Consider the following 26,774-nt stretch of genomic DNA (forward strand, 5'->3'; position numbering starts at 1 on the left):
GTAGAGTGTCAGGACCCTCTCGTGGGTCGGCCAGGTATTTGGGGAGGGCCCTGCTGTCACACCACATGGGACTTATCTGCTCAACCTTTACTTCCCACCAACCCTGCCTTGTAGATCTTTGGGATTAAAAGGATCATCAGAGCATCTGAGACCTCGTCAAAGGCAGGGCGGGGAATCTTTGGTGATTACCTTTTGTTTTGGAAACCTTAGAGCAGACTGTTAGGGCTGGCTTATCTTCTCCCCTCCTCCAGTCTAATGAGAGAGTGGGTCAAGAGCCAGACGGAAACACAGTAACACTGGGGACATGGAAGTCAGGAAATTCAAAGACATGTTCTCCACAGTGGTTGCAAATTGGTCCTTTTTGCACAGGCGCAGGTTGAAGGCCTCCCAGTGACAGAAAAGGTGAAGGAGAGGGAAGATGGAAGCTTTGGTGCCCTGAGTTATATGCTGCCTTCACTCTCCCGTTCCTTGCATCACTCCCTGCACCAGTGAACATTAATGGGACACTAAGCTTTAAAAACCAGACACTGAGCTTGGCTTGTGGGCTCTGGGATTGCAAAGAGGGATGGATCCTGATGAGCCCAGGCCAGAGGATGCAGCAGCAGATCGAATCCGAAGAACAGAACTGCAAATAATTAATAGTTCACAGACACCTGCCAGGGCCAGAGCTTTACTGGGACTTGTCGTAGCAGCCAGCAAACTGGAAGTCAGTTTTGGAGAGTGATTTTTGGGAAAGGCCTTTGTGGAGGGACGTTGAGAGGTTCAGGTTCAGATCCAAACATGCACATCCAGCCAAGCCATTGCTAGTTCACCAGCTGTAGAGCAGACATCGATCTGGGTGGACTTAGCCAGCTCTCTGTTATTGAACATGCAGCGAAGAGAAAAACTATTATTTTACCTGCTGGCGTTAGTGCTCTCCTAGGGAAGAAACTGTTTTCACTTAAGAAGTACCTTGATAGGTCATTTGGGTGAGAGAGGAGGCCTTGAGGCCATGAGTAGAAAGAGAAAAAATAGAGAGAGAACTCCTTTATATAAATACAAGCAGAAGTTGTGGAAAAGGAGGGAGAGGGGGAGGATCCTGGTTGGAGGCTGGGACTGAGTCGGAGGAAGTGGCCACGTCTGCTCTTTAGTTTAAGACTCCTGGTGGCCCTCCCCCAGCCCGTCAACTTTGTCTCCAGCAGTGTCTACTCCTCGCCAACCTGTGTGTGGGTGTTGAGGGCTGGGCCTCCTGGGCCACGGATGACAGGACAGAGCATCCTCAGCTCGTGGAGGAAGGAGGAGGGATTCTGCGACAGCCGGAAATCAATGTGGAGCTAACGCCGGATGGAGCTGGGTGTTGGCTTCCCCGCAGGTCAGGAGATGGCAGTTGGAGCCCATCTTTGCTAGATGGGATAAGAGCTGCTTTTCAAATGTTTTCTGAAGAATTGGGTCTTTATTCTCTTAAGGCCTGTGGGTCAGGGTTCTGGCTGGTCTCCAGGAGGGCTGCTGGGGCCTTCCTCGCAGCAGGGAGCCACGGTGAGCAACTCCTACCACTGCCCCTGCCCCAGTTCTCCTAAGCCAGCAGACAGAGAAATCAAAATAGAGCCTCGCCATGCAAAGTCAGTGTAAGCTAAGATCTGGTGGAAAACGTCCAAGGCTTCTCATCCAGCACTATCCCGGTCAGTCACTTTTCCCACAGTCTCCAGGAGAACTGGCCATCCAGCCTCTGCTCAGATGTTCCCAGGACCAGGGGCGCACCGTGCTGAGAGTCCCACTTTCAGACAGCTCTCATGGTCAGGGTGTTCCTCGTGAGATCCAGTCACATTCTGTACCCACTCCCCACACCCACCTCCCCAGCCACTCATCACAGCTCTGCCCTCAGGCCCCCTTTCTGCACAGACAGCCCTCCTGGTGCCTGTGGCCAGCTGTCCTGTCCTTTGCGTTCTTTCCTGGCTCAGTCTCTTCTGTCCCTCTCCCTTCCTCATCTGTCATGGGTGCCTGGGTGCCCGACAACAGGCCTCGCTCATGACAAGTAACATTAGGGGCTCCCCGAAGGGCATTTGCAGTGGCTGGTCAATAATGTGATGTTTTTTATCTTCCGAAAACTTCCTAAAAGCTAGGCCAGACTGTGCCCAGCCCGTGCCCTCTCTGAGGTATGTCCTCAGCTCAGGAAAGTCCTTGCTTTGTAGCAAAGCTGTCCTGTGGGCTCCTGACCTATCCCTGGCCTGGCAGTGTCTCTCTCGTCTCCTCCCTGTGCTCCTTCTGGCCTACCTCTGCCTGTCTGCTACTTCACAACAACCTTCCAGGCCTGTCTGTTGTGTGGGGAGAGCAACCACTGCTTAAATCTTGTGGTTTGAAGGGAACGGGGGTGACTTCCTGTACCTCTGCCCCTGCCCTCAACATTTGCCCCACCCGTTTCCTTTCTAGATGTCACTCGTTCCTTGGAACTCCTCCTGATCTCACCCCCACCCCCACCCCCAATCCCGGCATCTAGCCCTGCATCTCTCAGGGAGCCTTCCTGATGACTATCTGCCTGGGGAGTGGAAACAGCACTGCCCTGGGACTGGGAGACCAGGGTTCTTGTCCTGGCCCTGCTCAGGTGTGTGAGCTCAGGGCCTCAGTAGCGTCAGCTGGAAAATGAGATTGAGTTAGATGTCCAGCTCGGACAGCGTATGGTTTCTTCTTGGGACAGAAACATCTGTTTTCCTCTTCTGGAGCCTGCACACTGCCTGCCAGTAAAATTCTGTTTCATGAGGTAGACGGAGTTCACAACTCATTTGCCAGGTGGAGAGGATGGATATAACATGAAACTCATGAAAGATCTAGCCAGGTGTTCGCAACTCGGGCTGCACATTTAGTATCACCTGGGGAGCTTTTAAAATATACTGATGCTCAGGCCCCACCCCCAGAGAGTCCGATTCCATTGGACTGGGTGGGGCTCAGGCATCTTTATGGTTTTTTTTTTTTCCTTTTTAAAGAAATTTTCTTGAAGTATAGTTGATTTACAATGTTGTGTTAGTTTCTGCTGTACAGCAAAGTGATTCAGTTATACATATACGTATTCTTTTGTGTGTGTGTGTTTTAATAGGCTTTTTATTTATTTATTTATTTTTAAACATCTTTACTGGAGTATAATTGCTTTACAATGGTGTGTTAGTTTCTGCTTTATAAAAAAGTGAATCAGCTGTACATATACATATATCCCCATATCTCTTCCCTCTTACGTCTCCCTCCCTCCCACCCTGCCTATTCCACCCCTCTAGGTGGTCAAAAAGCACCGAGCTGATCTCCCTGTGCTATGCGGCTGCTTCCCACTAGCTATCTGTTTTACATTTGGTCGTGTATATATGCCCATGCTACTCTCTCACTTCGTCCCAGCTTACCCTTCCCCCTCCCCCCCATCTTTATGTTTTAAAAGCTCCCCAAGTGACCCTAAATTGTAGCAAAGTGAGAGCCACTGTTCTAGTACCCACTGCTAGCTTTGCTGCTTGAAGTGTGTTTCTCAACACAGAAGCGTAGGGTCTGCTGGAGCTTGTTAGAAATGCAGATTCTCAGGCCCCGGCCCAGACTCCCAACCAAAATGTGCATAATAACAAGGTTCCAGGGGATTTTTATGCCATTTAAGATTTGAGGAGCATGGCTTTCACCCCACAAGTGGCCTTTTAGGATTTCCTTTGCTTATAATATCTCTTATTTTTTCATAAGCAGCCACAAATCCATTTTGGGTGTAGGTGTGGCATAAAAAAAATTGTATCCAATGTCAGTTAATATGAATGTGTTATATCTATAGATATATCATCTATGCTCTAACTATTTTCACTTTTCAAAGGAGCTGAGCTCTCGTTCCCTTCCCACAGGGCCTTTGCACATGCTGTGTTCTGCCTGGGATTCCCCATCCTGCTTCTAGACTCTGCCATCCTCCCATTCACCTGGCTGACTCCTACTCACCCACAGCTGGACCTAGTGGCACCTTTTTGTCTGACCCACATCCTTTTCCATCCTGATCTCCCACCTCATCCATCTCTCTTCCTGTCTCTCCCATTTGTTGACATCATAGCCCAGCAACGACAGCTCCCAGGGTGGTCCAGGTGGTGATGTTGGCGGGGGTGGGGGGGACAGGGAGAACCAAGTCTGGTGGTGAGGAGATCCAACTTCAGAATCCACCTTATGTCTTTTTAAAAAATATTTATTTATTTATTTAACTTTTGGCTGCGTCGGGCCTTAGTTGTGGCATGTGGGATCTTCCGTTGTGGCACATGGGCTCCTCGCTGCGCCAGGCAGGCTTCTCTCTAGTTGTGGCATGTGGGCTCCAGAGTGTGCAGGCTCCAGAGCATGTGGGCTCTGTAGTTGCAGCACTCAGGCTCTCTAGTTGTGGCCTGAGTGCTCAGTAGTTATGGCACGTGGGTTTAGTTGCCCTGTGGCATGTGGGATCTTAGTTCCTCGACCAGGGATCGAACCCGCGTTCCCTGCATTGGAAGGTGAGAATCCACCTTATGTCTTAACCTCCTTTGTCACTTTCCTCATTTGCTTCATGTTTATGCAAGTGTCCACCTCACTGGAGCTTTGTGAGGATCAAATGGAGTAATGGACGCTAAGATGCTTTCTAAAGTACGAAGAATCTACAAATACAAATCATAATCATTCTCATTAGCGCTGGTGGCAGGGAATGGATGCTCCAGGGAGCCGTGAGAATGTGATGAGTGTGAGGAAGACGCAAACCTTTTGCCCCGTGATAGTGGAGACGCGTGTCTGTTCCCCATGAGTGCTGAGCATTAAATGTTTACAAAGGTCACACTGCACAGGCCCAGGAGAGCCTTCCCCTCTCCTTTGAGTCATCCCTCTCCCGTTCATTCCTGTTGCCAATCGACGCCCTCCCATGGCCCCATTTTCTGCCCCCGCCTCCACCCCATGCCCTGCCTGCCCATCCCTGGGTCGGGGCCTCTGGGGGATACAGGAACAGGACTGAAACACTCCTGTCCGTGCCTTTAGAGGAGAACGGATGGTGAGGCTGAGCTGGGGAGCCAGGGAGGCCTCTGCGTCCCTCAGAAACCATGCAGCCAGCTGCCTCCTAATTCTGAACTATCTGGACCCGGCTGCTATGCAGCAATGCGCGCGCGCACAGAATGACTGCTTTTGTCCTTCCGCTCTTCCTTCCTGAGGGCAGCTTCTGATAAGGGTCCAAGCGCTAGAGGACAGATCTCCAGAGCTAAGGCAGGATCCGGGGACCTGGGAGCAAGCAGGGTAAAGGGACCCAGACAGGACCAGAGACTGAGAATTCTTTACTCCCACCCTGGCCCACACGCTGTGGCCTGGCCCTGCTAAGGGACACTGGCCCCTCTGAGGGCTGCGATGGGGCCAGCCTGCTGGGCACCCTGGGCCATTGGCTCCCTGTCTCTGGGTCTCAGTAGCATTTTTTGAAAGTGATGGATGTAGGGCTAGGATTGTCTTCAAAGTGCCCCAGCCCTGAGTGGTAATGATGTGGCATTGGTCTGGGCCATCAGCGGAATGCACACCGTGGAGGGTCCCTGTGGGTGGGATTCGCGGTCTGGAGGTGGCTCTCAAGGTGGGAGGGCCTTAAACAGTCAGGTATACAGCACTGGGCTGCCTTCTGAGCCCCAGCCATCTCCCCCACGGAGGAAAGGCCGGTGTCCTCAGAGGGACAAACAATGGCAGGTCTGTCCCCAGCTCCAGCTCACAGCAAGGCAAACAAGGCAGCCTCGTCTCACAGCTCTTTCCTTGATAGTGGAACACTTAGTGACTATAAAGAAAAGAGATAGAGTTTGCATTTCATGGCTACCATAGGCATTCAACGTGCGACACAGGCCATACCAAAATTAAAGCACATGTTTTCATTTGGGACCACCTCTGAAGCAGCAAAAAGCCCTACCCAACCCAAGTAACATTTTATCCTCCTAATGAGCGTGTAAACAGAAGGAGGATTCGTGAAGTTAATGTTTCTGCCTTCCTTCAGGGACATTAGTAGGCATTGATTTTCAGCTGTGATGTATGCCACTTGCAATGGCTTCTGACTGAAGGGGACAATGCTATTTGGGAGTCTGTGAGGTTTAAAACATCCACAATTGCCGGGTGCCGCAGCAACGCCAAGTGCTGTTCTAACAGCACCTCATTTGTTAGGGTAACAAGGAAGGAACTGGGAATGCCTGCTGTACTCCAGACGGACTGTGGGCTGGCTCTAAAACCACCGACACATCCCTAGCCCAGAGGGGATTTCCTTAGGTGGGAGGGGGAACCGAGGGACAGGGACAAGCAGGAAAGTAGGAGACTATAAACAGCTCATGCCTGTTAGAGCTTCTCCCTGGGGAGGGAGGGATGGGGAATGGGACCAGGGACGTGGCTGCAGGACCCCAACCGCATGTGCAACGTTTTATTCTAAAAACAAAACCCAAAGGCAAGTATGGCATAAGAGTAAGATATGATGATGCTAGTGGTGGGTTCAAGGATGTTTGTTATATGACGCACTATTTGTCAGTACACTTGGACTGTTTTATAATTAAATAAAAATGGAAGAGAAAAAAGAAAAGTACAGGGTGGTTCGTGCAGTAAGCCACCATCTGCGTAGGAAAGGTTTCACTTGGGACTCTGCTGGCAGACACATAGTGGGTCCCTAGAAGGACTCAGAGGACATGGGCACTGAAGGTCCCCTCCGCACACGTTATAGGAGAGAAACTTCTTTTCACTGTGTTCTTTCATGCTTTCTGGATGTTGTACTGTGCCCTATATTACCTAATTTTTAAAAATAACATGATTATATCAGAAAGTTAAGAAAAGATGAATAGAGAGGGGAGAGGGGAAAAATAGAGAAACTTTAAAGAGGGGAAAAAAAAAAAAGACAGGAGGGAAGCAACTTACGAAATGCTGGAACTCAGCCTGGGCACTTGGCGGTGAGAGTTTAGCAGAGACCCTTTGAGGCTCCCCCAGTGAGGAGCCTTCCCTGGAGCAGCTTCCTGGGGGCACAGAAAGGCCACCTAGAGCAGGAGACGGCCTGCCGGGCTGCACAGGGTACATGGGAAGCCCTTTCCTGCTCCTGCCCTGGAGCAGCCCCGGGCCCCCCAGCAATCCAAGAGGCCTCTGCTGGGGCTGGCAGCCTGAACGGAGAGGCAGGGTAGGAATGGAGGGTGGTTGGTAAGGTCCAGGTGACAGGTTCTCTTGGGAAGGAATCAGAGTCCCAGCGGGGCCGTTGGTTGGAGGGAGCCCACTGTCCTGGACACAGCTTCCTTTCTGGGCACTGCCTGCTGGGTGCCAGTGGAGGAAGATTTATGCAGCTGAGCAGATGTAACTAACACGTGATCCCCAGGCTGTGACCCTAATTGGCCCAGGGCAACACGCCTCTGTAGGATTTTCAGATATTCGGAAATGGACCCCTTCCCCACCTGCCTTTCCTCACCCACCCCCTCAGCCCATGACTTTCTCCTGCACCTGCTGCAGAGTTTGGGAAGAGAGGCGAAGTCCCACGGTGTGGGGCTTTTTCTTGTGAGCAGTCTCAGGCCTTCCATCTAGAGTTTAACTTCTTTGTGCAGTCCAGGCTGCTTGAAGCCTCTTGAACCACTTCAGCCTCAAACTGGGCCAGGTGCCTAGAAGGAATTCCAGGAAGGTTTGCTGAATTGAATTTGACCACTGAGAGCAGCTGACTCCCTCGGGCTAAAAACACTGTAGCCTGAATCTTCCTGGGCTTGGGTCCCAGATGGCGAGCCAGGGAAGGGAGAAGCTTCCAGCTCCCTGCTATCACTGAATCCCAGCCTCCTCACTTACATGGAGGAAGCACCCTAGAGGGAGCACCGGACTGGAGGTTGCCTGGGACCAAGAGTTTGGTCCTACCTTTGCTCACACAAAATACTGAAGGCTGTCCCCCGTCCAGGGGAATGGTGATAGCCAACACCCAGGGCAACTGCTTTAAAAGTATGGACCCTGCACCTGCGGCATCAGTGTCACCTGAGAGCTTACTGGGATGCAGATTCCCAGGCCCCACCCTGGACCTGCGGACACTTCGGTAGGGCCCGGTGCTCTGTGTTTCCCAAGCCCTCAGGTCATCCTGATGCACAATGGTGTTTGAGACCTTGGCTTCTCCCCTGTGGAGGAGGAGGGGAGAGCCAAGTTAGGTTTAGAGAGCTTCCTGAGTGATGCTGACTTTCACGCTTAATCCTGGAACACCTTTTCATCTCCTATTTCACCATGAGGAGCAGAACACCTGAGCAGGGAGGTATCCCATTCACTATCCTGCAGCAAGCTTGCAGTGGGTGGAGACCAGGCCTCTGATCTGAATTCCTATTCAGTTGCTTAAGTTGTATAAACGAAAAGAATCATGGTCAATGGCAGGGTGGTGAGTGCAGGGAACATTATAGATTCTGAAGGGAAGCCTCTGGGTTGAAATTTTGGAAACCAATAGCTCACTCAACTGACCTGTGGAGCAATGATAACCTTTCCTGCCACACCCGTGGAGCTGCTCTGAGATCAGCTGAAATAACTGCCTTGCAGGTGCCAAAGGGGGTGAAGGCCTCTGCGTGGGGACAGACAATGACCAGGAAAGGGCCAGCTTTGGCCACATGGAAGCTGGAGCCCAGGCAGGTCAGCAGAACGCTTGCCCTGATGTGAGGGCCCTGCCTCATTCGAGGGTGGAAGGGAGCCGAGTGCTGGGTCCATCTTAGCAGGTGGAGAGCCATCTGCCTGGCATAGCCTCGCAGCAAATGGCCTTGCTACGGGCTGCACCCAGTTCTGCAAGAGTAGCAAGGACAGCTGGGAACTGTGCTTCCTTCCCTGCACCAGCGCCAGAGGAGCTGGCCTGGGGCACCTGTCAAGGGGATCAATGTTGGGAGGCCCATGTTATAATGTGAGCCAAGCTAGGAACAGAAAAAACCCACTCTGGGAACAGGGCCTGGGGGGTGGAGGTGGGTGTGCAGGATTAATTTAATTAAGTCCTGCTTTGGGGACCAGGCTAAATTTAGCAGTTGCCTAGGCTGCTGGTTTGACTCCTTCCATGCAACTCCCTCCCATCTGCCCATTGTGCATCCTGCAGGTGATTAATTCAGAATTCCAGGCCAGAATGTGCAGATGCACCTGCTGATTGCTTAGTCCCCTCTCCAGCCTCTGCTAAAGTTTTCTCCCTGGGTCCCCGGGGGGTGGTACATTCTGAAGCACCAGAGCAACGCCTGTCCTTCTCCAGGGAAGTAAGCACTTCATCCCTCCTAATGATTCCTGCAGTGGCTGCAGCACCTTGCCAAGAAAGCACAGCCACCGTGGGCCTGGATCTCTAGCTTGTTTCATTTCATTGTTTCTCAGGGCCGCTAAAAAATGTGGATAAATGGTAGCAGTGTTCTGGACCGAATAACTGATAACTGCTAAATGTGTGTTCCTGTGCCTCACAGCGAGTAGGTGAGAGGTTCTTTTGCTACAATTTTTCTTCCAGTTCTATACTCTTCCCCTTTGATGATTCCTACTTGGTCTCTTCAATCTTTGGACTGTTTTTTCTCCTGATTACCCTCCTCCTTATTTGGGGCCATTCCGAAATTTGTTAGTATCTCCACCATATTGAAATGGTGTCAGAAAGAGAAGGAGATGAGATGGCGGTGATGTGAATACTAATAAATATCAAATGATGATTTACAGCGTAGAACATTCTTTTGTTCATTTACCAAATCTTTATTGAGGGTCTACAGTCCTTGTGGTAACACAGAAACTGCAGTACTGAGCCAGACACAGTTCCTACCTGCAGGGAGTTGGCCATCTAGCGGGGTTAGACACAAGGAAAGTCAATTACAGATGGGTAGTGTGTCAGCACAGTGCCGGCCTCTGGGTGAGGGATCAATAATTAGCAGCAGGCATGGTAGTAGCAGTTGATTTCAGGGCTTCATGCCATGAGCCAGGCTCAGTGGGTGAAGTCATGAAAGAACTTTCTTTTACTGTTTTTCATACCACTTCTTGGGCTCTTCTCTCCAGTCACTGTATCAAATCTCGGTCAGGTCCCCTTGATTTTCTGGTCACACCCAGATATTAAAGAGCTTCATTTTCAAATATTGAAAGTCCAGCCCAGCTTAAAACCCAAACCTCCATCTTTTATCCCGTGTTTAGTTCCAGCCTGCTTGCTCACCCCTGCCTCACCCCAGGTCCCTGCCCAGGTTTGGAATCTGCAGAAGAGCACAGATGGCATCTTTTCTCTCTACTTGCCCCTCTCCTTCCCTTCTGCCAGCTGCTGTTTCTGGCCTCTCCAAAGTCGGTGCAGGAGAATGGGGTTGGAAGAATAAAGCAGAGTCCTCTGTAGCTGATCCTGGTATAAAACTGGTCCCCTCTGGGAGGCAGGTGCCTCAATACAGGCTGTTTCTTTTCTAGGTGCTTTAGTGGGTCTGGGCAGCTTGGAGATGAAGTGGCTCATAGTGAAAAGCTTTGGAGTCAGACAGGCCTAGTCCCAAACCTCACTCTGTCCTCACAAATGACTTAAAACTCTCCGATCCTCAGTGTTCCCACCACAGAATGGGATGATATACCTGCTTCCCAGAGGAATTATGGACATTTGTGGTAACATATGTATGGGGATGGAGACATTGTGAGTGCGTACATAACGGATGGTGGCCAGTTTTAAGAGGTTGAGTCCTCTTTTAGAGTTTTCGATAGCAGAGGCCTAGCATCCTCTATGGTCTGAGTTGGCCCTGCCTCCAGACTCCAGAAGCCTTGACCAATCCCCCTGACTGCTGTTTTCCCTTTCCAGCCCCCTCTTCACCCCCACAGGGACATCACTCCTTAGTTAAGAGCACTGGAAAATAACTTTGACTGCAGTGATCAGAATGGCTGTGGTGATGGAAAGTTACAATATTTTGATTAGTTATAGGTCTATGAATATAAATGATTGTACAACACTTTCCACATCAGCAGTGCCACCTAGACATTAGGATGATTTTCGCAATAACCAAGTCCAGATGCCGCCCATCCCAGTAAATGAGGGGGCCGTGGGTTTCAAGAGCGTGGGCTGCATCCATCTTTCCTTTGGCGCTTTCCCTGAGGCTGTTGCCAACTTACCACTTCCGAGTTTCCCTCGGATTTTAATCTCCCAGGGGAAGAAGCCTCTTTATGGGAATAGATTTTGTGGTTCACTGAATCCAGGCCAACCAGACAGAGGGAGATTCGACTGTCTTTCCTTTTCCATTCCTGGAGGCTTGGCTCCTCAGCTGCCCTCGCTACCCTCCCTGAGTTTGCGGGACCACCTAGAAGTGAAGGCGACAGCAGCTGGGGCAGGAGGTGGCCATTTCTATACAAGTATGGCTAATTCCTGGCCTAAGGCTGCTAAAATGCCCTGTGGACGAGTAAGATACTCTTCAGCCAAACCCCCTAAATTTAGTGGAGGTGTGTTCTTACTGACGCTGGCCGGGGCACTGGTCTGAGTGCTCCTTTCTATTTTGTCCCCAAAGCAGGAAGTTCTCTAGTGACTACTGTGGAGTTCAGGCTCGGGAGATGATCTCAAGCAGCCAGTGTTTTTGACTTTCCAAAAGGATAAATATTACTTGAGGAGCCTCACATTTTAGAGGGTCTGGAGAATGTTCTTTTCTCAATTACTAGGAAGTGATAAGCACTTGATATGTTGGCTTGGGCCTGGAATTTTGACCTTCAGCTACTCTTTCCAGGCGCCTATGTGGAGGAGGAGGAGGAGGGTACCCCCAGCAAGGGAGGTGGCAGGGGAAGGGTGTGAGAGCCCAGTGGCAACCCTGCATGGTTTTGCCCAGGCCATCCTGGCTGCAGACCCCTGGAGCATGCGGGAGGGGGTGTCTGATCACCAAACACTCCCTGCAGTGAGAAGATGGGGCCTTGCTTTCCCTCAGCGGGGAAGAGCTTGCAGGCCCTGGAGATGCTGACTAATGATTCAGCTCAGGACCCGTTCTTTTTCTTTTTCCCACAACAGCCCTGTTGTCTGCCCAGGGAAGGAAGTGCAGGCTGTCCCCCCTCTTTATCCTAATGACCCTCAAAAATACCTCAGGGGAGCAGTTCTGCTCAGCAACCCAAGATAATTAAGGTCTGCCCTGCAGCAAGTGAACCAGAGAGCAGGACATACTCTCCACGGGCATGCCGCTGCCTGGCTTGGAGCTTGCAGACCCCTTCCACCCACGGGACCCGTTGTCCACCTTCTCCCCCACACAGAGGCTCGTTACTCTTAGGGGCTTGGGTAGCCCAAAGGGAGCAAGGTTGGACAGATTTCCCGAGGGCCCTGGTACCATGGACTTTGGACCTTGGAGCACACAGCCCCAGCCAGAACCCATAGGGGTGACATGGAGCCATCCATGGTCCTATGGATGGTTTAGGCCTCTTTCCTCCCCTTTGTGAAAATATTAATAGCTATCATTTATTGAGCACCCACTACCTGCTAAATTCTCTAAATGAATGATCTCTTTGAAAGCACACAACACCCCCATAAGGAGGTACTAGCATAACTATTATAACCCTTATTTTCGCAAGTGTGGAAACAGCCTTAGCAAGATTGTGACCAAAACACATAAAACACGTCTCTGTATTGCTGTATAGACATCAAGTTCATTCATTTTAACTGCTGTATAGTATTTCATTGTATGAATATTCACATTGTATCTATCTTGGGTGGTAATTACTATTATGGTTAGTGTACATCCTTCTAGGACTTTTTCTATACCCAAACATACACATAGGTCCACGTAAGGGCCATAGGTCCATATCTATGTGTGTATGTATGTGCCCTAAAATGTAAGCTCTATGTAGGTAGGAATTTTTTGTGTTTTTTGATCATTGTGGTATCTTCAGCACTTAAAAGCATGCCTGGCACATAGTAGTTGAATGAATGCATATGTAAATACATAATTGTGTTTTGTGGCATTTAAAAATTGTATTCTATCTTCTGTAGTTTTCTGCCTGGTTTTCTTTGCTTAAATGAGTACCTTTCTGTGACAGTACATATAGATCTGCCTCATTCTTTTCCATTGTTGCATAATACTTCGTAGATCATCAAACCATTCTCTCGTTGAAGGACATTTAGTCGCATCTAATTATTTTGCTGTTCCAATGCTGTGATTAATATCCTTGAACTTGTCTCCTGGCACACAAGTGTGAGAGACTAGAAATGCAGGACATACCTGGAAGTGAATTTGCTGGGTCTTAGGAGACACATGTCTTTATTTTTATATCACTCATTTGCTCTCCAATGCTTTCTTTTTTTATGGATATGGGGTAAAATTTATTTCTTGAAACAGTTTATAAAAATAATGTGTCCAGGCTTGCACAAAATTGAAGGAAGGAATAGAGAAAAAGAAACAAACAAAACAAAAAATTTAAAAATCCTGATGAAATGAACTGAAAAAAGAAACAGAAAAGAATGAGTTGATCACTGGAGAAATTACTACTCTTGGGGAAAAGTATTTCCTTATAATTCTGTGTGAAATAGAAAAGTAGTCACATTACGTATGATAATAGTTAATAGAAACCTTCAACATAGGGGGCAAGAACTGGTCCACACATTATGCTAAAATAAAGCATTTCCTGAGAGGGCAGACTGCAGAAGCAAGAAGTACTACAATTCTGCAGCCTGTGGAAGGAAAACCACATTCACAGAAAGACAGACAAAATGAAAAGGCAGAGGACTTTGTACCAGATGAAGGAACAAGATAAAACCCCAGAAAAACAACTAAATGAAGTGGAGATAGGGAACCTTCCAGAAAAAGAATTCAGAATAATGATGGTGAAGATGATCCAGTACCTAAGAAAAAGAATGGAGGCAAGATTGAGAAGATGCAAGAAATGTTTAACAAAGACCTAGAAGAATTAAAGAACAAACACCTAGAAGAATTAAAGAACAAACAAACAGAGATGAACAATACAATAACCGAAATGAAAAATACACTAGACGGAATCAATAGCAGAATAACTGAGGAAGAAGAATGGATAAGTGATTTGGAAGACAGAATGGTGGAATTCACTGCTGCAGAACAGAATAAAGAATGAAAAGAAACGAAGACAGCTTAAAAGACCTCTGGGACAACATTAAACACAACAACATTCGCATTATAGAGGTCCCAGAAGGAGAAGAGAGAGAGAAAGGACCCAAGAAAATATTTGAAGAGATTATAATCGAAAACTTCCCTAACATGGGAAAGGAAATAGCCACCCCAGTCCAGGAAGTGCAGAGAGTCTCAGGCAGGATAAACCCAAGGAGAAACATGCCGAGACACATAGTAATCAAATTGACAAAAATTAAAGACAAAGAAAAATTATTGAAAGCAGCAAGGGAAAAACGACAAATAACATACAAGGGAGCTCCCATACGGTTAACAGCTGATTTCTCAGCAGAAACTCTACAAGCCAGAAGGGAGTGGCATGATAGGGAAGAACCTACAACCAAGATTACTCTACCCGGCAAGGATCTCATTCAGATTTGACGGAGAAATCAAAAGCTTTATAGACAAGCAAAAGCTAAGAGAATTCAGCACCACCAAACCAGCTCTACAGCAGATGCTAAAGGAAACTTCTCTAAGTGGGAAACACAAGAGAAAAAAAGGACCTACAAAAACAAACCCATAACAATTGAGAAAATGGTCATAGGAACATACATATCGATAATTACCTTAAACAGGAGTGGATTAAATGCTCCAACCAAAAGACACAGGCTTGCTGAATGGATACAAAAACAAGACCCATATATATGCTGTCTACAAGAGACCAACTTCAGACCTAGGGACACATACAGACTGAAAGTGAGGGGATGGAAAAAGATATTCCATGCAAATGGAAATCAAAAGAAAGCTGGAGTAGCTATACTCATATCAGATGAAATAGACTTTAAAATAAAGAATGTTACAAGAGACAAGGAAGGACACTACATAATGATCAAGGGATCAATCCAAGAAGAAGATATAGCAATTATAAATATATATGCACACAACATAGGAGCACCTCAATACATAAGGCAACTGCTAACAACTATAAAAGAGGAAATTGACAGTAACACAATAATAGTGGGGGACTTTAACATCTCACTTACACCAATGGACAGATCATACAGACAAAAAAATTAATAAGGAAACACAAGCTTTAAGTGACACAATAGACCAGATAGACTTAATTGATATTTATAGGACATTCCATCCAAAAACAGCAGATTACACTTTCTTCTCAAGTGGGCATGGAATATTCTCCAGGATAGATCACATCTTGGGTCACAAATCAAGCCTTGGTAAATTTACGAAAATTGAAATCATATCAAACATCTTTTCCAACCACAACGCTATGAGATTAGAAATCAATTACAGGGGAAAAACATAAAAAACACAAACACATGGAGGGTAAACAATATGTTACTAATTAACCAAGAGATCACTGAAGAAATCAAAGAGGAAATCAACAAATACCTAGAGAAATATTACAATGAAAACAAGATGATCCCAAACCTATGGGATGCAGCAAAAGCAGTTCTAAGAGGGAAGTTGATAGCAATACAAGCCTACCTCAAGAAACAAGAAAAATCTCAAATAAACAATCTAACCTTACACCTAAAGGAACTAGAGAAAGAAGAACAAAACCCAAAGTTAGTAGAAGGAAAGAAATCTTAAAGATCAGAGCAGAAATAAATAGAAACAAAGAAAACAATAGCAAACATCAATAAAACTAAAAGCTGGTTCTTTGAGAAGATAAACAAAATGATAAACCATTAGCCAGACTCATCAAGGAAAAGAGGGAGAGGACTCAAATCAATAAAATAAGAAATGAAAAAGAAGTTACCACAGACACTGCAGAAATACAAAGTATCATAAGAGACTACTGTAAGCAACTCTATGCCAATAAAATGGGCAACCTGGAAGAAATGGACAAATTCTTAGAAAGGTATAACCTTCCAAGACCAAACCAGGAAGAAATAGAAAATATGAACAGACCAATCCCAATTAATGAAATTGAAACTGTGATTAAAAATCTTCCAACAAACAAAAGTCCAGGACCAGATGGCTTCACAGGTGAATACTATCAAAGATTTAGAGAAAGCTAACACCCATCCTTCTCAAACTCTTCCAAAAAGTTGCAGAGGAAGGAACACTCCCAAACTCATTCTATGAGGCCACCATCACCCTGATATCAAAACCAGACAAAGACACTACAAAAAAAGAAAATTACAGACCAATATCACTGATGAATATAGATGAAAATCCTCAACAAAATACTAGCAAACAGAATCCAACAACACATTAAAAGGATCATACACCATGATCAAGTGGGATTTATCCCAGGGATGCAAGCATTCTTCAATATACACAAATCAATCAATGTGATACCCCATATTAACAAATTGAAGAATAAAAACCATATGATCATCTCAATAGATGCAGAAAAAGCTTTTGACTAAATTCAACACCCATTTATGATAAAAACTCTCTGGACAGTGGGCGTAGAGGGAAACTACCTCAACATAATAAAGGCCATATATGACAAACCCACAGCAAACATCATTCTCAATGGTGAAAAACTGAAAGCATTTCATCTAAGATCAGGAATAAGACAAGGATGTCCACTCTCACCACTATTGTTCAACATAGTTTTGGAAGTCCTAGCCACGGCAATCAGAAGAAAAAGAAATAAAAGGAATCCAAATTGGAAAAGAAGAAGTAAAACTGTCACTGTTTGCAGATGACATGATACTATACATAGAGAATCCTAAAGATGCCACCAGAAAACTACTAGAGCTAATCAATGAATTTGGTAAAGTTGCAGGATACAAAATTAATGCACAGAAATCTCTTGCATTCCTATACACTAATGATGAAAGATCAGAAAGAGAAATTAAGGAAACAATCCCATTCACCACTGCAACAAAAACAATAAACTACCTAGGAATAAACCTACGTAAACTATAAGACACTGATGAAAGAAATTAAAGATGATTGATACAAACAGATGGAGAGATATACCATGTTCTTGGATTGGAAGAATCAATATTGTGAAAATGTCTATACTACCCAAAGCAATCTACTGATTCAATGCAATCTCTATCAAATTACCAGTGGCATTTTTTACAATACTAGAACAAAAAATTTTTAAATCTGTATGGAGACACAAAAGACCCCGAATAGCTAAAACAGTCTTTAGTGAAAAAAATGGAGCTGGAGGAATCAGACTCCCTGACTTCAGGCTATACTACAAAGCTACAGTAATCAAGACAATATGGTACTGGCACAAAAACAGAAACATAGATCAATGGAACAGGATAGAAAGCCCAGAGATAAACCCACGCACCTATGGTCAACTAATCTATGACAAAGGAGGCAAGGATATACAAGGTAGAAAAGATGGTCTCTTCAATAATTGGTGCTGGGAAAACTGGACAGCTACATGTAAAAGAATGAAATTAGAACACTCCCTAACACCATACACAAAAATAAACTCAAAATGGATTAGAGACCTAAATGTAAGACCAGACACCATAAAACTCTTAGAGGAAAAATAGGAAGAACACTCTTTGACATAAATCACAGCAAGATCTTTTTTGATCCACTTCCTAGAGTAATGGAAATAAAAACAAAAATAAACAAATGGGACCTAATGAAACTTAAAAGCTTTTGCAAAGCAAAGGAAACTACAAACAAGACGAAAAGGCAACCCTCAGAATGGGAGAAAATATTTGCAAATGAATCAACGGACAAAGGATTAATCTCCAAAATATATAAACAGCTCATGCAGCTCAATATTAAAAAAACAAACAACCCAATCCAAAAATGGGCAGAAGACCTAAATAGACATTTCTCCAAAGAAGACATACAGATGGCCAAGAAGCACATGAAAAGCTGCTCAACATCACTAATTATTAGAGGAATGCAAATCAAAACTGTAGTGAGGTATCACCTCACACCAGTTAGAATGGGCATCATCAGAAAATCTACAAACAACAAATGCTGGAGAGGGTGTGGAGAAAAGGGAACCCTCTTGCACTGTTGGTGGGAATGTAAATTGATACAGCCACTATGGAGAACAGTATGGAGGTTCCTTAAAAAACTAAAAATAGAATTACCATATGACCAGCAATCCCACTACTGGGCATATACCCAGAGAAAACCATAATTCAAAAAGACATATGCACCCCAATGTTCATTGCAGCACTATTTACAATAGCTGTGTCATGGAAGCAACCTAAATGCCCATCGACAGACGAATAGATAGAGAAGATGTGGTACATATATACAATGGAATATTGTTCAGCCATAAAAAGGAACGAAATTGGGTCATTTGTAGAGATGTGGATGGATCTAGAGACTGTCATACAGAGTGAAGTAAGTCAGAAAGAGAAAGACAAATATCGTATATTAACGCATATATGTGGAACCTAGAAAAATGGTACAGATGAACTGGTTTGCAGGGCAAAAATAGAGACACAGATGTAGAGAACAAATGTATGGACACCAAGGGAGAAAGTGGCGGGTGTGGTGGTGGTAGTGGTGGGATGAATTGGGCGATTGGGGTTGACATATATACACTAATATGTATAAAGTGGATAACTAATAAGAACCTGCTGTATTAAAAAATAAATAAAATACACTTCAAAAATTAAAAAGAAAAAAAACATTTCCGAAATTGTTACAAGGCTTAGGCAAAGAAACTCTCTTGTGTCTCAATAGAACACTTGGATTCATCATTGAGAGAATATCCAGCAACCCAGTTCCAATGCTTTAAAACAAAACAAAACAAAACAACCTAATTACACTCCTGGTAACAGTGTGTGAGCATTCCCACTTATTCTCATCACTGCCTGGTACTATGCAATGGATGGGAAATGGCATCGCATTGCCTTGATTGGCCAGTGAAGTTCAATCAACAGTTTCCACTTTTTGATTTCAACAGATATTAATTCTTTCTAGTACTAGATGATACCTATCTTTTAAACATTTCTTTTTTTCAGGTATATAGTAACATAGTTGATGTATATATTGATCTTATAACTAGCAGCCTTCCTATTCTTATTAATTCTAACACATTGCTATAAGTTCTTTTCACTCTCTGTAGAAGTTTATGTAATATTCAAATAATGATAGTTTCATTTCTTATTTTCCAATTTATATACCCTTTATAACTTTTTCTTGCCTTAATGTATTAGCTAGGGATGTTCAGTACAGAATCAAATAGAGGCAGAAGTGATGGACAGCCTTGTATTGTTCCTGATATTAAAGGGAATGCTTCCTTACAGGATGTCACTATTAAGTATCATGGTTGCAGTATTAGATGACCTTTATCAGGGTAGGGAAGCTCCATTCAATTCTTGGCTTGCTAAGGGTTTAATCAGGAATAACTGTTAACATTTTATCACATGATTTTTCCCCCACTGAGATGATTATATGATTAGTCTCTTTTAATCCATTACTCTGGCAAATTACACTAGCAGATTCTCTAATGTTAAGCTACTTTTTCAAATTCCTTGCAAAATTTTAACTTGATATATATTTTAAAAATATATTTCTATATTTGGTTTATTATTATGTTTCAGCTTTTTTGCATCTTTATTCATGAATGAGATTGGCCTGTAATTTTCCTTTCTCAGACGCTCCTGGTCTGAAGTTTTTATTAGCCTTACAAAATGGGTTACAAAATAGGCTTTCTTTTCCTAGGCTTAAGAAGATTATGTAGGAGATGAAATGGTTTGCTCTTTGCATGTCAGATAGGACTTGCCTATAAAACCATCCGGGTCTCTTATTTTCTTTGTGGGAACATTTAAAGTTACTTATTCAATATATTTACTGATTATAAGACTCGTCAGGTTTTCTATATGTTTTAGAATTCATTTTTGTAATTATATTCTTCTAGGAATTTGTCTATTTTACTTAAATTTTCAAATCTGTTGGCTTAAAGTTCTTCATATTATTTTCTTTTGATCTTTTAAAATCATTATAATATCGAAGTTAGCTGCCCTGCACTTTCTTTCCTGATGTTAATTGATTTTATTCTTCTCCTCCCTACTCTTTAATCAATTTCACCAGAGGCTAGTCTCTTAAGGAGACATCTGTTTGCTTTGTTAATTTTCTCTATTGTATCTTTGTTTTCTGTTTTGTTGATTTCCTCTTTTTCTGTTCCTCCCTATATATTCTTTGGTTTTATTCTGTTGATTTTTTCCAATTTAGTTCATTGTTAATTAACTTCTTTTTATAATATGAGAACTTAAGGCTATATACTTCTCTCTACATATTGCTTCATCTGCATCTCGCAAGTTTGATAAATAGTATTTTCATTACCATCCAGTTCTAAGTATTTAGAAACTATTATTATGATTTTTGTCTTCAATCAGTATTTTTAAATTTACAAATGTATTTTTTAATATTTGTTTTTTAGTTTTTTAGTTATCTTTTGTTATTGATTTCTAATATAATGACATGAAGATCAAAGAACATGGACTGTGTTATTCTTTAGAATCATTTGAAATTGCTTTATATCTGGTCAGTTTTAAAAATTATTCTATGTGAAGCCAAGGTGTTCTCTAATTTGAAGGCTTGCATTAAATCGAACTCATTAATTATTCAAAGTTAAAAGTTCAAAACTTCTATATTCTTGCTTATTATATCTGTTTGATCTATCAATTACTGTGAGAAGAGTTTTAAAATTTCCCACTCTAAAGCTGTATTTTGCTTATTTCTCTTTGTACTTTTATACATTTTTTTACAGTATTTTGAGGATATTTTATTAAGTATGAATTTAGAATTACTATTATATTTTCCTGATGAGTTGAACATTTTATCATTAAGTAGTTACCTGTCTGTCTTTTAGAAATACCTTCATTGACATATTTGTTGGTGGTGATCTCTCTCACTTTCAGTTTTTCTGATAACGTCTTCATTTCATCCTCATTATTAAAAGATACTTTTTCTAGGTACACAATTCTAGGGTTCAGTTATTTCAGCACTTTGAGGATGATTTCTACTATTTTTATTCCATTGTTTTATTTCTGGTTACCATGGTGGATCCAGTTGACAAAAAAGTAATGCACAGCCCTCCCCTCCCCCTGACATATGCACACACACACCTGATCTTAATGTCCTACACCAAGATGGCCAGAATAACAACAACCACAACTGAACAAAATAATATTTTGAGGCTGGGCTTCAAACCAAGAGAGGGGTATTTGTCAGGAGAGGGACTAAAAGTCTGAGCATAGTGGTAGCTGAAGCCAAAGGTATGGAGACCTGATATGTGGTAAAATGAACACAGACTGAAGTTCTAAATCTCTCAGGAAAAGGGTTGCTCAGGTCTGGGTCCCAGTATTTGGGAAACTAATGGCTTAAACGCAGGAGTCATGAAGGGCAGCCTCTTCTGCAGAATAACCATGATACTCACTCATCAGCTCAGGGAATCCACAGAGACATATACATCTTCCAAGTGCCAGGAGTGAGAAAACAAACAAAAACAAAAAATTTACCCATGAGAAAATGGAACCCCAAGCTGATATCATACCCGAAACAATTAAAACTCTCATTAAAGACAGAAACTCTTTCATTGAAAAAAGAATTTGTTTTTTTTTTAAAAAAGGCAAAATTCAGGTATCTACAATTTATAAGACACACATACAATTTAATGACACACAAAAATTGACAGCCAAGAGTTGGAAGAGGGTAAACTGTGCAGATAACAAAAGAAAGCTGGTGTTGCAATGGTGTAACAATGTAGAAAGTAAGGTGAAAGGCATAAATAGAGAAAGAAGAGCATTGCTTAATGATAAAAGGGACAGTCCGCTAGGACATATAATAATCATGAATCCTTATGTGCCAAACAACATAGCCTCAAAATAAGGGAAACAGAAATTGAGAGAATGGGAGGGAGAAAAAGACAAATTCACAATTACTGTAGGAGATTTTTAGCATACTCTGTAGGAATAGAAGATACAAATCGGTAAGGTTATAAAAGGTTCAAACAAGACAAGTAACAAGCATCAGTCAATGACTCTATATATAACCCTGTATCTTACAAATGGAAACTATGCCTTCTTTTCAGGCACACATTTATAGAAACTGAGCATGGAGCAAGGCCACTAAAGAAATCAAGGTCACACAGACCACATTTTCTACCACCGTGCAATGCAACAAGAATTCAGTGATAAAAAGAACTTCCCTGTACCTTTAACTTTGTCAGTCACTTTGTCATGGATGCTGGCCCCATGAGCAAGGCTCAGAGGAGGGCAGGGTAACCTACAGGCAGGAGGAAGGCTGGGGGGGGCATGATGTTTCTTAATAGAACTGGATAGCATGAGTGTGCCCCTTTTGTTCATGACATGAAGGATTACCTGATCATGATATTTATAGGCTACATCTTCAGGGCATGCTCAGCTGAGTCTCCTTCGCAGCTGACTATATCAGGGTGAGGTAGCCAGGAGAGCTCTTATTATACTCATTTTACACATGAAGGAACAGATAAGTAGAGACAGAAGTTCACCTACCAAGACACTCAAAAATTTTTTAAAAAGATAATTGTGGAACTGAGACTGAACTCCTGTATTTTGATTTCAGATTGGTTGCTCTCTCCAACCCACAGCATGAGCTCTGAATGATTCACATTCAACTTCAAATCTGACTAGACTAAGGTTCTTGAGAGCAGGCCCTAAACCATATTCATTACTGTCCCCAGTGCCTGGCAATGGAAGATTTTAGTACATACTTGTTGAATGAATGCTGGATTAAGTTATTAATTTCTGCATGCATATTTGCATTTATTTATTTCTAAATAACTCTTCCCATGTGATAAATGTCCATTGTAGGGAATTTGGGGAAAAAAAGGAGAAAGAAGAAATTAAAATCTCCCGTAATCCTTTCATTAAGTATTTTATAAAACATATTTTGGTGGCTGCACAATAGGTATATACATGCTCCACATTTAGGCTATTTCCAAACTTTCCCTATTATAAATAATTCTGTGATAAGTACCACTGCACACTCTCATTATTTCCTGAAGATAAATTCCTAGAGTTGGAATTACTAAGTCAAAGGATATGAAGTTTATAAAGGTTTTGATAAATATTTCCAGATTCCCTTCCTTAAAGCTAAACTAATTTGCATTCTCCAGTGTAAGAAAGTATCAATTTCTGTGCACCCTCATCAGTATTATTTTTTTCTTTTTCCTCTTTTTAAGGTAAACTTTTTTTTTTTTAATACATTTATTTATTTATTTATTTTTGGCTGCGTTGGGTCCTCGTTTCTGTGCGAGGGCTTTCTCTAGTTGTGGCAAGCGGGGGCCACTCTTCATTGCGGTGCTTGGGCCTCTCACTATCGCGGCCTCTCTTGTTGCAGAGCACAGGCTCCAGACGCGCAGGCTCAGTAGTTGTGGCTCACGGGCCCAGTTGCTCCACGGCATGTGGGATCTTCCCAGACCAGGGCTCGAACCCGTGTCCCCTGCATTAGCAGGCGGATTCCCAACCACTGCGCCACCAGGGAAGCCCTAAGGTAAATTTTTATTGAAGTATTACATATATAGAAAAAATGCAGACACCATAGTCGTGTGGATCAATGAATTTTCACACCACGAATATATTCATGAACGTAGCATCTTGATTATGACATAGAATGTTATCAGGATCCCAGAAGCCACCTTCCAGTCATTTTCATGCTCCCAAGGGTGACCACTGTCCTTTTAACCTCATAGCTTAGTCTTGAACTTTATATAAATGTAATCGTGTAGTATTACTCCTTTGTGTTTGCCTAATTTCACTCAACATTATGTTTGGGAATTTATCCGTATTGCTATGTGTAGTTGTAGTTTGTGCTTTCTCATTTCTGTATTGCATTTCATTATGTGAATGTACCATAATTCATCCATCTTACTGTAGATGGGCATTTGGATGGTTTCTAGGTTGAGATTATTGCAACCAGCATTGCCATGATTATCCTTATACATGTCTTCTGGTGAATGATCATAAGCATTTAATTAGGTGTATCCCTAGGACTGGAATTACTGGGTCACAACACTATGTATGTTTAATTTTAAAAATTGTGTAATAAAGCTAATGCTTAAATCAACAAATAATAACTAATGGAGAATCTCAGACCATCAGGGTGTTGAGTATGAGCTGGTCCTGGGGTCTTTTCCTAGGTTTCTCCTATCATGCCTTGTTGGGACTGCTGGCCCAAGTATGCATAACTCTGAATAAATAGACCCTTGGGTTGAAGGTTCATATATAGAAATGGAGACATTTGTGGTCAGAGTTGGGGGTGGAGCTCGTCACGTGGCTGTACAGGTGACCGTGAACAGAGACTGGGGACCTTGGGAGGAACCTTTTGTTCCAGGTGTATTCTGATGGATTGGAGCAGATTGTGTAAGGCATGAGAAGCCAAGCCAAAATGTTAGGGAGTTTATTCAATAGGTAGGGGGTTGTCATAGAAGGCTCTTGAGCAGGTGAGTGCCTTCATGGAAGCAACATTTTAGAAACATGGGGAAAGATAGCCAGAATCCAATTAATGCCAGATGGAATGGCACTGAGAGAGGAACATAGGACTCCAGGGAGGGGAGTAAAGAGTGGTCTCACCTATGAGTAAAGCCACAGGAGCCTGGGAACCTCACGGGGCCACACTGCAGTGTGTTGCCACCTCCTCCGGCTTCTGCTATGCCTTTCCTGCCTAAACCTCCTTTTCTGACCCTGGCTTGCCCAGTACCCTCCAGTAAGTGCTCCCTCTCTATCCTCCTACACAACAGCAGGATGTGAGCTCCTTGGGGCAAGGACCATGTGTGTCCTGATCACCCCTCTATTCCTGGCACTTAGTATATTACCTGGCACATAGTAGATGCTCAATAAACATTTGTGGAACGAGGAATGTTCCTTTGTGTCATATCTGATTTCCCCTCGCTGCCAACCCCTTTCCAATGACTCCCGTCTACTTGTCTTTCAGTCCTGGCTTTGCCCCTAGCCACGGTCTTGTGATTTTCCTTGTTTTCTTTCCTCAAGGCTCTTGAACTCTGTGCACAGTGAGGGTGTCAAGGCAAACTCAGTGCAGAGCCCAGGGCTTCCCTTCCAAGAGTTATTTCTCCTTTCCTTTCTACCTCTGAACATGGCCTGGGTTGACAGCCCAACACTCAAGATGTCTGTGTTTTCCCCCACCCATGAAGCTGAAATGGGGAGGTACCTGAGGCCCAGGACAGGGACTGCCTTCATTTTAGCAACAGCAGGCCATTTGAGGGGGGTCGTCCCCTGTCTTCCCACACACACCCCCCCCAAAGTCCAGGCAGCGCTGCTATTGGAAGACAGAACGTGCCAGGCCCCGTGTGGTCCTTTGTCTTCGTTTTGTTTAGGTGCTTTTATCTCCAGTGGAGTCTGGACATGATTCGCTGGCGATAAAAGCTACCACGTCTTGCTGGATCCGCCTGCAGCCAAATGTGAGGGATGCTGTCCCCACCGGAAGCTTTGTGTGCAATCCGTATGGCCTCTTTTTTCTTTCCTTTTTTTGCCATATTGACCATGAAATGACTGCAGGGAGTCAGGGAGCCTAAAGCATCCAGGCAGGCAGATCTGCCAGCCCTTGACTTCAGAATGGAGAGGGACCACGGCCTGTGAGTACTGGATGTACCGGATTTCCTTCTAGGACATTCTTTTTTAGCGGTGGAGCAGGAGCAGCTGACTCAGAAAATAGTCATCCGTCTGTTTTGTGAGGAGAGGGGTTGGGCAGGGGACACCAGCTCTGCAGGGCTGCCTTCCAGCCCTGGGATGGGTCACACCATGGACTTCTTCCCTTTGAACACGTGTGAAGTACACGTGATGATGTGCTGGCCACCAGACCCCCTTCCAGGCAGTTTTAAGGGCTCTGTCAGTCTCAAATCAATTTCCACTGTCCCCTGCAAGATTCTCCAGTTGAAAAATTAAAAAACAAAAACCAAAAAACAAACAAACAAAACACCAAAAAGCATAAACAAATTCAAAACCAAAACCCATTACCATCCCTCAGGGGACAGCCAGTGAGGAACTAGTTGACAGCAGAGAGCAGTTGATTGGTGTTTCAGGTACCTATTGCTACATGGCAAACCAACCCCAGATATAGTGGCTTAAAGTACCATTTGCTCACAATCATATGGGTCAGGAATTTGGGCAGGACTCTCTGGGGACAGCTTTTCTCTCTTCTGCTGGGTAACTCAACTGGGGCTGGAGGATCCAAATGGCTCCACTCCCTGGTCTGGGGCCCTGAAGCTGGCTCTTGGCTGGAGCCTTGAGTCTTCGCCACATGGCCTCTTTCTCTTCTCATGGCCCCCATTCTCCAGGACCTCTCTCTGTAGCAGAACAGCCTAACTTCATTACACAGCGACTGGAACCTGCCTCCGTGAAAGTGGAAGCTGCAAGGCCACTTCAAGCCCAGAAGGTCACTTCCACTACATTCTATCTGTCTGTCAAAACAAATCAAAGGGCCAGTCCAGATTAAGGGGAAGGGAAATATCACCCACCTCTCGATAGGAGATTGTCGTGGCTATCTTTGGAAATAATCCATCACGGGGAGACACCTAAAGTGCTTGTTTCCTGTAGCCATCGTCACGTCTGAGCCCACATTCCTTTCCCTGCCTCATTCCTGCTCCACCCGACCCCCAGTGTCCTGAAGGAGAGGAAGCTGTCACCTGGCAGAAAGGAGGTTGATTAAAAAAAAAAAAAAGCTCGTGTGCTATGTTCATGATTATAAATTATGAGTTCTAGAACTCCGCTGTTCGTTATAAACCTGATTTGTCTGTCTACAAATCTAGCACTTGACGGAATGCTTTCTGACTTCTGATGACGGAACCTCCAAAGTTGCCGGGAAGCAGGGCTGAGCCCAAGCGCCGCTATCTCACGTCCAGGTGTGTCCTCACCAGCT

At 44.1% G+C, this 26,774-nt stretch overlaps 1 protein-coding gene across 6 annotated transcripts in view; it reads left to right on the forward strand.

Annotated features, from left to right (window-relative positions):
* Positions 1-26,774, forward strand: part of ZBTB7C (zinc finger and BTB domain containing 7C) — a 376,550-nt gene that overhangs the window by 119,195 nt on the left and 230,581 nt on the right. The window contains exon 3 of one of the 6 annotated variants that reach the window (XM_057527133.1): positions 9,274-9,366. The exons of the other annotated variants lie outside the window; for them this stretch is intronic. The gene's annotated coding sequence lies outside the window, so the exon portion shown is untranslated. The remainder of the gene's footprint in view (positions 1-9,273; positions 9,367-26,774) is intronic. 6 annotated transcript variants of the gene reach the window in all.

The sequence above is a fragment of the Balaenoptera acutorostrata genome, chromosome 13, assembly GCF_949987535.1.
Source record: "Balaenoptera acutorostrata chromosome 13, mBalAcu1.1, whole genome shotgun sequence".
NCBI lineage: Eukaryota > Metazoa > Chordata > Mammalia > Artiodactyla > Balaenopteridae > Balaenoptera > Balaenoptera acutorostrata.